Below are 9,775 nucleotides of genomic sequence, written 5' to 3'. Positions count from 1 at the left end.
TCAGAATGATTTGATATTTATCTGTGTCTCAGGGTTGAGGCAAGCATAGGGTCCCCCTACTATTCCACCATCTTAACTCCTTCCTCTACTCTTTTTTTTTTGAAGTATATTTGGCATATAACATTGTATTAGTTTCAGGTGTACAATATAATGATTCAATATTTGTATACATAATGACTGATCACCACAATAAATCTCATTAACATCCTTTATCATACATAGTTATAACTTTTAATTTTTTGTTTTATAATGAAGACTTAAGATTTTCCTCTCAGTCACTTTCAAATATGCAATACAGTATTATTAACTCTAGTCACCATTCTGTACATTATATCCTCATGACTCATTCATTTTATATATGGAAGTTTGTACCTTTTGACCCCCTTCACCCATTTTAACCCCTGGGCCCCACAACAGCCAATCTGTTCTTTGTATTTGTGAGCTTGGTCTTTGTTTGTTAGTTTCCTTGGCTGATTTTTATTTTATTTTATTTTATTTTATTTTATTTTATTTTATTTTATTTTATTTTATTTATTTTATTTTATTTTATTTTATTTTATTTTATTTTATTTTATTTTATTTTATTTTATTTATTTAGAGTGGGGAGGGCAGAGAGAGAGGGAGAGAGAGAATCTTAAGGAGCCTCCATGCTGAGCATGATCTCATGATCATGGGGTATGAGCCCCAAGATGGGGCTTGATCTCACAACTGTGAGATCATGACCTGAGCCGAAATCAAGAGTCAGACATTCAACCAGCTGAACCACCCAAGTGTCCCACAGTTGTTTTGTCTTTAGATTCCATGTATAAGTGAGACCACATGATATTTGTCTTTCTGTCTGACTTATTTCACTTAGCATTAGTGCTCTCAGGTCCATCCATGATGTCACAAGTGGTAAGGTTTCATTCTTTTATATATGGCTGAATGGCATTCCATTGTATACATATACTACATCTTATTTATCCATTCATCCGTCAAAGGACATAGAGGTTTTTCCCATATCTTGGCTATTATAAATACTATTGCAGTGAACACGAGGGTACATATATCTTCTCAAATTAGTGTTTTTGTTTCCTTCAGGTATACCTAGAAGTAGAATTGCGGGATCATATGGTAGTTTTAGTAATTTTTTGAAGAATCCCCATACTGTTTTTCACAGTGGCTATACCAATTTACATTCCCATCAGCAGGGCATAAGGGTTCCCTTTTCTCCTTATCCTCACCAACACTTCTTAATTCTTGTCTTTTTAATTTTTTTTAATGTTTATTCATTTTTGAGAGACAGATCAGAAGTAGAGGAGGGGAAGAGAGAGAGGGAGACACAGAATCTGAAGCAGGCTCTAGGCTCTGAGCTGTCAGCACAAAGCTGGTCATGGGGCTCAAACTCACGAACATGAGATCATGACCTGAACCCAAGTTGGACACTTAACCGACTGAGCCACCGGGGTGCCCCTTTTCTTGTCTTTTTGATACTAGCTTTTCTAACAGATGTGAAATAATATCTCATTGTGGTTTTGATTTGCATTTGCCTAATGATTAGTGATATTGAGCATCTGTTCATTTGCCTGTTAGCCATCTACATGTCTTTTTGGAAAAAAAATGTCTTTTCAAATTCTCTGCTCAGAGTTGCATGAGTTCTTTAAATATTTTGGATATTTTGACTTGCACATATTTTCTCATATATACGGCTTGTTCATATTTTGTCTCAATCAGTACATTAGCTTTTCATTTTGTTGACGATTTCCTTTGCTGTTCAGAAGCTTTTTAGTTTGCTATAGTCCTCCTTGTTTATTTTTTCTTTTGTTGCCTTTGCTTCTGGAGTCAAATCCAAAAACTCATTTCAAAGGCCAATGTCGAGGAGTTAATGCCTATGTTATAATTTAATTATAATTAGTTAATTTTATCTATGCTTAATTTATAGCTTGTATGCTATGAATGTTAAAGTATTTTTGTGGAAATTAAAAAATATTATCTAATTTATCTATATATAGAAATGTAAAGGACAAAACAAGACAAATCAATTTTGAAGAATAGCAAAATTGGAGAACTTTGCTCTAAGGGTTATCACGGTGTATTGCAAAGCTACAGTAGTTAAGACAGTTTGGTATTAGCACAAGATTAGACAAATAGATACCCGGAAGAGAATAGACACATGCGAGACCATTTGTTTTCTTATAAAGTATAAAAAATAATGAGAAAAATGTTTTTTTTAAATAATGATGTTAGGTCAATTGGTTATCCATATGGAAAAAATATTCTTGATATCCTACTTCACATAAGATACAAAACTCAATTCTGGGGCAAGTGGGGTATATATGTCCTTGTGAATGGTAATAATAAAATATCACATAAACTCTAGGCTTTCAGCTAGGGGGAGGCGAAGGTACAGCTTTCTTCAGTAGGTTCATCTGACACCAGGTGCCTCCACCATGCTTCCTAAGTTTGACCCCAATGAGATCAGAGTCATATACTAGAGGTGTACTCATAGGGAGCGCCATCTGCCCTGGCCCTGTCTACAGAGAAGGTTGGTGATGATATTGCTAAGACATCAGGTGATTGGAAGGGTCTGAGGATTACAGTGAAAGTGACCATTCAGAACAAACATTCCTGGATTGAAATGGTGCCTTCTGCTTCTGCCCTGATTATCAAAGCCCTCAAGGAACTGCCAAGAGGCAGAAAGAAGTGGAAAAATGCTAAACACAGTGGAAATATCACTTTTGATGGGGTTGTCAACAGATGTGGCACTAATCTCTAGCCAGAGAACTCCCTGGAACCATTAAAGAAATCCTGGGAACTGCCCAGTCTGTGGGCTGCAATGTGATGGTTGCCACCCTTGTGATATCATAGATGACATCAGTAGTGGTGTAGTGAAATGCCCAGCTAATTAAAACCTATAAAGGAAAATATTTCAATAAAGGATCATTTGATAACCAAAAAACCAAAACAAAACAAAAACCCATCACATTGAAAACAGAGAATATCTTCATGCCTTCAGGATAGGAAAAACTTTCTAAAGAAAAGTTGATAAATGAGACAAAATTAAGAACTTCTGTTTATCTAAAGACCCCAGCAAAAGAATAAAAGAGAAAACTACAAACTAAAGAAAATACTTTTATATTTTATCTGACAAAGATTATTATCCAAAATATGTAAAATATTCCTGTGAAGCATTATAAAAATAGAAAGTCCATTAAAATGTGGGCAAAAACTTGAACACTGAACAAATAACTCATGAAAGAGAATAAATGGATGACAAGCATATAAAGTACTTAACATCAGTAGTCATCAGGGAATTGAAAAATTGTATAACTATAACTACACACTCAAGAACAGGCAAAATCTAAAGAAATTAGTAATATTACATATTGGTGAGGATATGGATCAACAAGAAATTTCTTGCACTATAAATGGAAATATAAATTGGTACAACCACTTCAGAAGACTGGTAGTAACTATTAAAGCTGAATGCATGTGTAGCCTATAACCTAACAATCTCAGATTTCACTACTACAAACATACCCAACCTAATGATGACTGAAAGACAGGAGCAAGAATATTTAAAATTGCATTAATTATCATTGCCAAACACTAGAAACAATCTAAATGGCCAGCAACAGCATAATGGATGATAAATTGTGGTGTATTCATACAATGGGGTAGTCTACAACATTAAAGCAAATGAGTCACCATTACATCCAACAGCATAGATGGGTCTAACAACATAGCATTGAGTAGTAGGAGTCATACACAAAGAGGTTATATTTTATTATTCCATATACATAAAGTTCAAAACAGACAAAGCTAATCTATGGTAAGGAAGACAGAGTAGTAGTTAAACTTAGGAAGGGAAGAAGAGAAAATTGGGATGGGACATTAATAGGGGTCTTGGGGTACTGGTAGTGTTCTACTTCCTGATCTGGGTTTTTACACAGGTATATTTACTTTGTGAAAATTCATTGAGGTGTACTGTTATGCATGTGCTCATTTCTGTATGTTGCTCTACATAAAATTTAAAAGGTAAACCCTAGATAACTAATTTATAAATAGAAACAATCTTAATACCTTCCAAACTAGATGAATCAAAAGGAGGACAAATAGGAGGATTTGGAGGAGGAAAAAGAAGAGAGAAAAAAGGAAGAAAAAGAAAAATTTAGAACACTTTATCAATCCAACAAAAGATAGGATAGCAGGAAACAAAAAAAACAAGGAAAATGAATGGTAAGCAGAAAATACAAAAGGAGGTGGTAGAAATAAGCCCAAATGCATAAGATATCAAAGTGAATGTGATAAATAAAGCTCACCCATTAAAAGAAATTATCATATTTTTATTTTTTATTTTTTTTTTGGTATGAAATTTATTGTCAAATTGGTTTCCGTACAACACCCAGTGCTTGTCCCAACAGGTGCCCTCCTCAATGCCCATCACCCACTTCCCCCATCAACTCTCAGTTTATTCTCAGTATGATTATTAGATGGAGTAACGATGATATAAATTCAGATACATGTGGTTATAAAAGGTATACCTAACACCAAACCAAAAAGAAAATTTGAACATAAACTTTCCAAAAGCTAAGTAGATTTCATAGTAAGTTGAACTACAAAAAATAGAGAATAATTCCCAAGACAATAAAACAATTTGGCACCTAATAATGTAACATTCCATTAGGCATAGCAAACTGACAGGATTACAAAGTAAAATTGACAAATCCAGAAGGGTAGTAGATGTGAACACTTCAACAACAACCATGAATCAAATAGTAAAAGTATAGAATAATTGAACAAATAGGCTATACCCAGTCCCAGCTCAGCTGTCTCCCAATTCCTACCCATCTTCCAAAATCCTCAGGCCACTGAGAAGTAAGAATAATTCAATAACCAGCTCTCAAACCATATTTTGTAGGGAAAGACTCAGAGAATATCGGATAGACTTCCGGAGAATTTACCAGATTATACCAGGGCAAAAACAAAGTCTACGTACAGGATTCATTGGAAATATAAACAACACAAAAATATAATGACATAAGAACTATGCAAACAGAACAAAAAATAACAAAAGAAATTCTATAGCAACCAGAGTCTAAAAAACACAAGAAAATGTCTCACCAGTGTTTCATACCATAGAAAAGCATATTAAGAACATAAATAAAATAAGAGCTTAAATGTAAGATAATAACACAGAATGAAATAAAATTGAAAAAAATGACACAAACTGAAAGTAAAATAATGCCATTACAAAACTAATAAACAAATTACATATGGAAAGAAATTGAATGGACAGGGCTGAAAAATAAATTACTTACACAAAGAAAAGGCTTGAGGTAAGCACAGTAAAATCAAAGGAAAAAGATAAAAAGATTAATGGAAATAGAAGATAATAGCTATGGAAGAGTGAAAAAGATGACATTACACAAGGATGGTAAGTGTCTCTGAGTTAAAGAACTCAAAAAAATGAATCAGAAAACCTGTTTCAATAACAAATAGAAATATAATCCTGAACTGTAGGAATAAGAGGCTCTGCGACTCAGAAGTTTATATACTATTCCAGGACAAAAATATTGAACACTATCCATTCTAAATCATATTCCTGTTATTATTGAATTTAGAGGATAAGGAAAAAATTCTTTAGGCATCTAGAAACAAATTTCTATAATCTAGAACAAAAGGAGACTGGCCTTAATCTTCTCCAGAGCAACACTCCAGGGGAGAGGACAATGGAGCACTGTCTACTAAACTGTAAAGGAAAAGAAATGTGATCCAAAAATATTGCATCCAGTTAATATGCCATTCAGCTCTGAAGGCTACAAACAGATATTCTTGAATGTGAAAGGAAAAAAATATTAACATGCATTCACTTTCTTGAGGGGCAAAAAAATGACTCAAGAATGGAATCTAGCCAATCAAATGAATAGAGACACCATGGCATATGGTGACTTCTGCCATGTTGAATACCAGAAGACAGTAATGGCACAACATTACAACAAAGTGTGACCTACGTTTTCTATAATCAGTTAAGTGCTTCTTTAGGTTGAAAGGCAATAGACACATTGTCTGCTCTAGTGTGAAAGAACTTAGGGAATATAGCACCTAGAAGTATTTTTTTAAATAAACCTTTGAAATAAAATCCATACAAGAGGGGATCAAAATTTAGAACTTAGGAATGAAAAACTAATAAAAAAAAATGGTGATAGACATTAAATCCATTTAAACATAGAACAAAGAAAACAGAACTAAGGTTACAAAGCAAAATATAAATGCCCTAAAGCTTTTAAATGATTAACTTTAGTGTCTTAATGTCAAGCAAAACTAAGTTACTTTTTATGAAAAACAGAATGTAGATCCTGATAGTGGTTCAAGACAATAGACAGAGAACATATGTTGATCAACTCTTTCTACCAAGACTGGATTAAAATGATAGTACAAGTATAAGATCCAGGGGAACAAGGAAAGGGACAGTGTTTGACAAAATAGTTCAGTAAGTTTCTGGAGTCCAAAAAGCAGATAGAAGGGTGGAAGTGTAGAAAGAGCTCTGGCCATGAAGAAGCCAGGTATGACAGGGGTGGGATAGAGAACTAGGGCTGATTAAAAAAAATTAAAAGAATTAATTAAATATGTATGGGGCGCCTGGATGGCTCAGTAGGTTAAGCATCTAACTCTTGAATTTGGCTCAGGTCATGATCTCATGGTCGTGAAATTTAACCCCACGTATGGCTCCACACTGACAGTGCAGAGCCTGCTTGGGATTCTCTCTCCCTCTCTCTCTCTGCCTCTCTCCTACACTCACTCACTCTCTCTCTCTACATAAATATATAAACACTTGAAAATAAAGACTTACTTTAAAAAAATATGTAAAGAAAAAGTAGTCACTCACCTACTCTTAGCATTCCCACACCAAGAAAATAAAAACTAAACATTTCTTTTCTAAAGAAATTTAATAGTTTGGAAAACCTAAAGTAGAAATGTTGACACTTTTGGATAAAACCTATCTTCTCATTTTAGGATTTTTCAACTTAAGGGCAAGATCACTACTCACTCACTTTTTAAGGAAGCCACTTACGTATAACTTCTAGTTCTCTTTTCCATTATTCTAAAACAATGAATAGCTATGAATTACATGACACTTGAGGGAAAATATTTAAAGAATAAGACTAAGATAAACCTGGTAAGATACCCCAAGAGAAAGAAAGATAAATTAAGGAATGGAAAAGAACTTTTAAATATTCTAGTTATTATACTAATATGTTAGAAGATGTTACATGCATATAGCAAGGATAGCATCTATGAAAAGGGAACAATGAAATAGCAAGAAGGTACAGTTAGAAAATTAGTATGTGACTATTGAAAACAAAGAAATTAGAGAGGAGAAAAACATCAAAGAAATAATAGAAAGGAACATACCACAGTTTATGGTGGATATAGGTTTTCAGATTGAGAGAAGCCAGGAAATGTACAGCATGAGTGCAATAAACATCCATTTCTAAACATAATATTGAGAGATTTTACCACACCAAGTTCAGGGAGAAGATCCTAGAAGTTTTCGGAAAGGAAAAGTAACAGTACAGACTGCTAGAATGCAGGCAGAATTGCCTTAAAAATTCTGATGAAAGCTGATTTTGAACTTAAAAGCCTTACCTAGCCAAATTATTAACTAAGTATGATGATAGAATAAAAGTGTTTTCAAATATCCAAGAACTCAGAAAATTTCTCTCATATGCATCCATCTTTACAAGATTCCTTAAGATGGGTCAGAGAAAACAAGAAACTAAGAATGAGCAAGACCTAGGATATTGGAAACAATCTGACCTCGGACAGTAATGAAGAGAAGACCTAACATTACTAATGTGTGGCAAAATAATGCTCAAAGTGAGGTCCAGAAATAAGTATACAGTAAAAAAGATAAAAGGTATGTGCAGTGGGGTATGTTCCATAGACTTGATAGTATCCTTGAAATGCAGAACAAACCTGAGGATTGACTAAAGAAAAAAATAGAAAGCAATTAGAAATTTGCTTAAGAGGGACACTGAACATGAAAAGTACATGCTCTCATGTAATCACTGCTTGGTTCAGCAATGAACTTTATTTACATAGTTATGGTAATGCAAAGCAATGCTTATTGATTTTTCAACTTTTAAGACCTAAGAAAAGGCAAAGCATGGGAAACTTGACTGTGGTTATAGCTCAGAAGGCATTTTTTTTTTGGTATTGTTAATGTGAAAGTAAAAGTGATGCTTCCAAGAGTAAGGAACTGAAGACCTCACTTTACAAGGTAAGGAGTCAAGATAGATTATCTGTTACTACTGGACAAAAATAAAAGGAAAATGTATATTTTGAGGGGCACAAGTGTGATCCAAAGAGGAATGAAGAAGAGTAGTGAAATAATTATGATGGCAGGAGGGAGAGGGGAGAGTTTAGGGAAGAGTAACTGAGCTAAATCCTCATTTACCATGGCAGGATGTCAATACACAGTTTTGTTTTGTTTTTAATATGAAATTTATTATCAAATTGGTTTCCATACAACACCCAGTGCTCATCCCAACAGATGCCCTCCTCAATACCCATCGCACACCTTTCCTTCCCTCCCATCCTCCATCAACCCTCCGTTTGTTCTCAGTTTTTAAGAGGCTCTTATGGTTTGGCTCCCTCCCTCTCTAACTTTTTTTCTTCCTTCCCATCCCCCATGGTCTTCTGTTAAGTTTCTCAGGATCCACATAAGAGTGAAAACATATGGTATCTGTCTTTCTCTGTATGGCTTATTTCACTTAGCATAACACTCTCCAGTTCCATCCACGTTGCTACAAAGGGCCAGATTTCATTCTTTCTCATTGCCACATAGTACTCCATTGTGTATATAAACCACAATTTCTTTATCCATTCATCTGTTGATGGACATTTAGGCTTTTTCCACAATTTAGCTATTGTTGAGAGTGCTGCTACAAACATTGGGGTACAAGTGCCCCTACGCATCAGTACTCCTGTATCCCTTGGCTAAATTCCTAGCAGTGCTATTGCTGGCTCATAGGGTAGATCTATTTTTAATTTTTTGAGGAACTTCCACACTGTTTTCCAGAGCGGCTGCACCAGTTTGCATTCCCACCAACAGTGCAAGAGGGTTCCTGTTTCTCCACAGCATCTATAGTCTCCTGATTTGTTCATTTTAGCCACTCTGACTGGCATGAGGTGATATCTGAGTGTGGTTTTGATTTGTATTTTCCAGATGAGGAGCGACGTTGAGCATCTTTTCATGTGCCCATTGGCCATCTGGATGTCTCCTTTAGAGAAGTGTCTATTCATGTTTTCTGCCCATTTCTTCACTGCATTATTTGTTTTTTTGGGTGTGGGATTTGGTGAGTTCTCTATAGATTTTGGATACTAGCCCTTTGTCTGATAAGTCATTTGCAAATATCTTTTGCCATTCTGTCAGTTGCCTTTTAGTTTTGTTGATTGTTTCCTTTTCAGTGCAGAAGCTTTTTATCTTGATGAGGTCCCAATAGTTCATTTTTGCTTTAATTCCCTTGCCTTTGGGGATGTGTCAAGTAAGAAATTGCTGCGGCTGAGGTCAGAGAGTTTTTTCCTGCTTTCTCTAGGGTTTTGATGGTTTCCTGTCTCACATTCAGGTCCTTCATCCATTTTGAGTTTATTTTTGTGAATGGTGTGAGAAAGTGGTCTAGTTTCATTCTTCTGCATGTTGCTGTCCAGTTCTCCCAGCACCATTTGTTACAGAGACTGTCTTTCTTCCATTGGATATTCTTTCCTGCTTTGTCAAAGATTAGTTGGCCAT

The 9,775-nt window shown here is 34.9% G+C and overlaps 1 pseudogene; it reads left to right on the top strand.

Moving 5' to 3' along the window:
* Positions 1 to 2,372: 2,372 nt before the first annotated feature.
* On the top strand, positions 2,373 to 2,930 carry LOC132666446 (large ribosomal subunit protein uL11 pseudogene; annotated as a pseudogene).
* Positions 2,931 to 9,775: the final 6,845 nt, after the last annotated feature.

Source organism: Panthera onca, chromosome B2 (assembly GCF_046562875.1).
Source record: "Panthera onca isolate mPanOnc1 chromosome B2, mPanOnc1 haplotype 2, whole genome shotgun sequence".
Classification (NCBI taxonomy): Eukaryota; Metazoa; Chordata; class Mammalia; order Carnivora; family Felidae; genus Panthera; species Panthera onca.
Note: the sequence above shows the minus strand (reverse complement) of the source record. Positions and strands in the feature narration are given on the sequence as shown.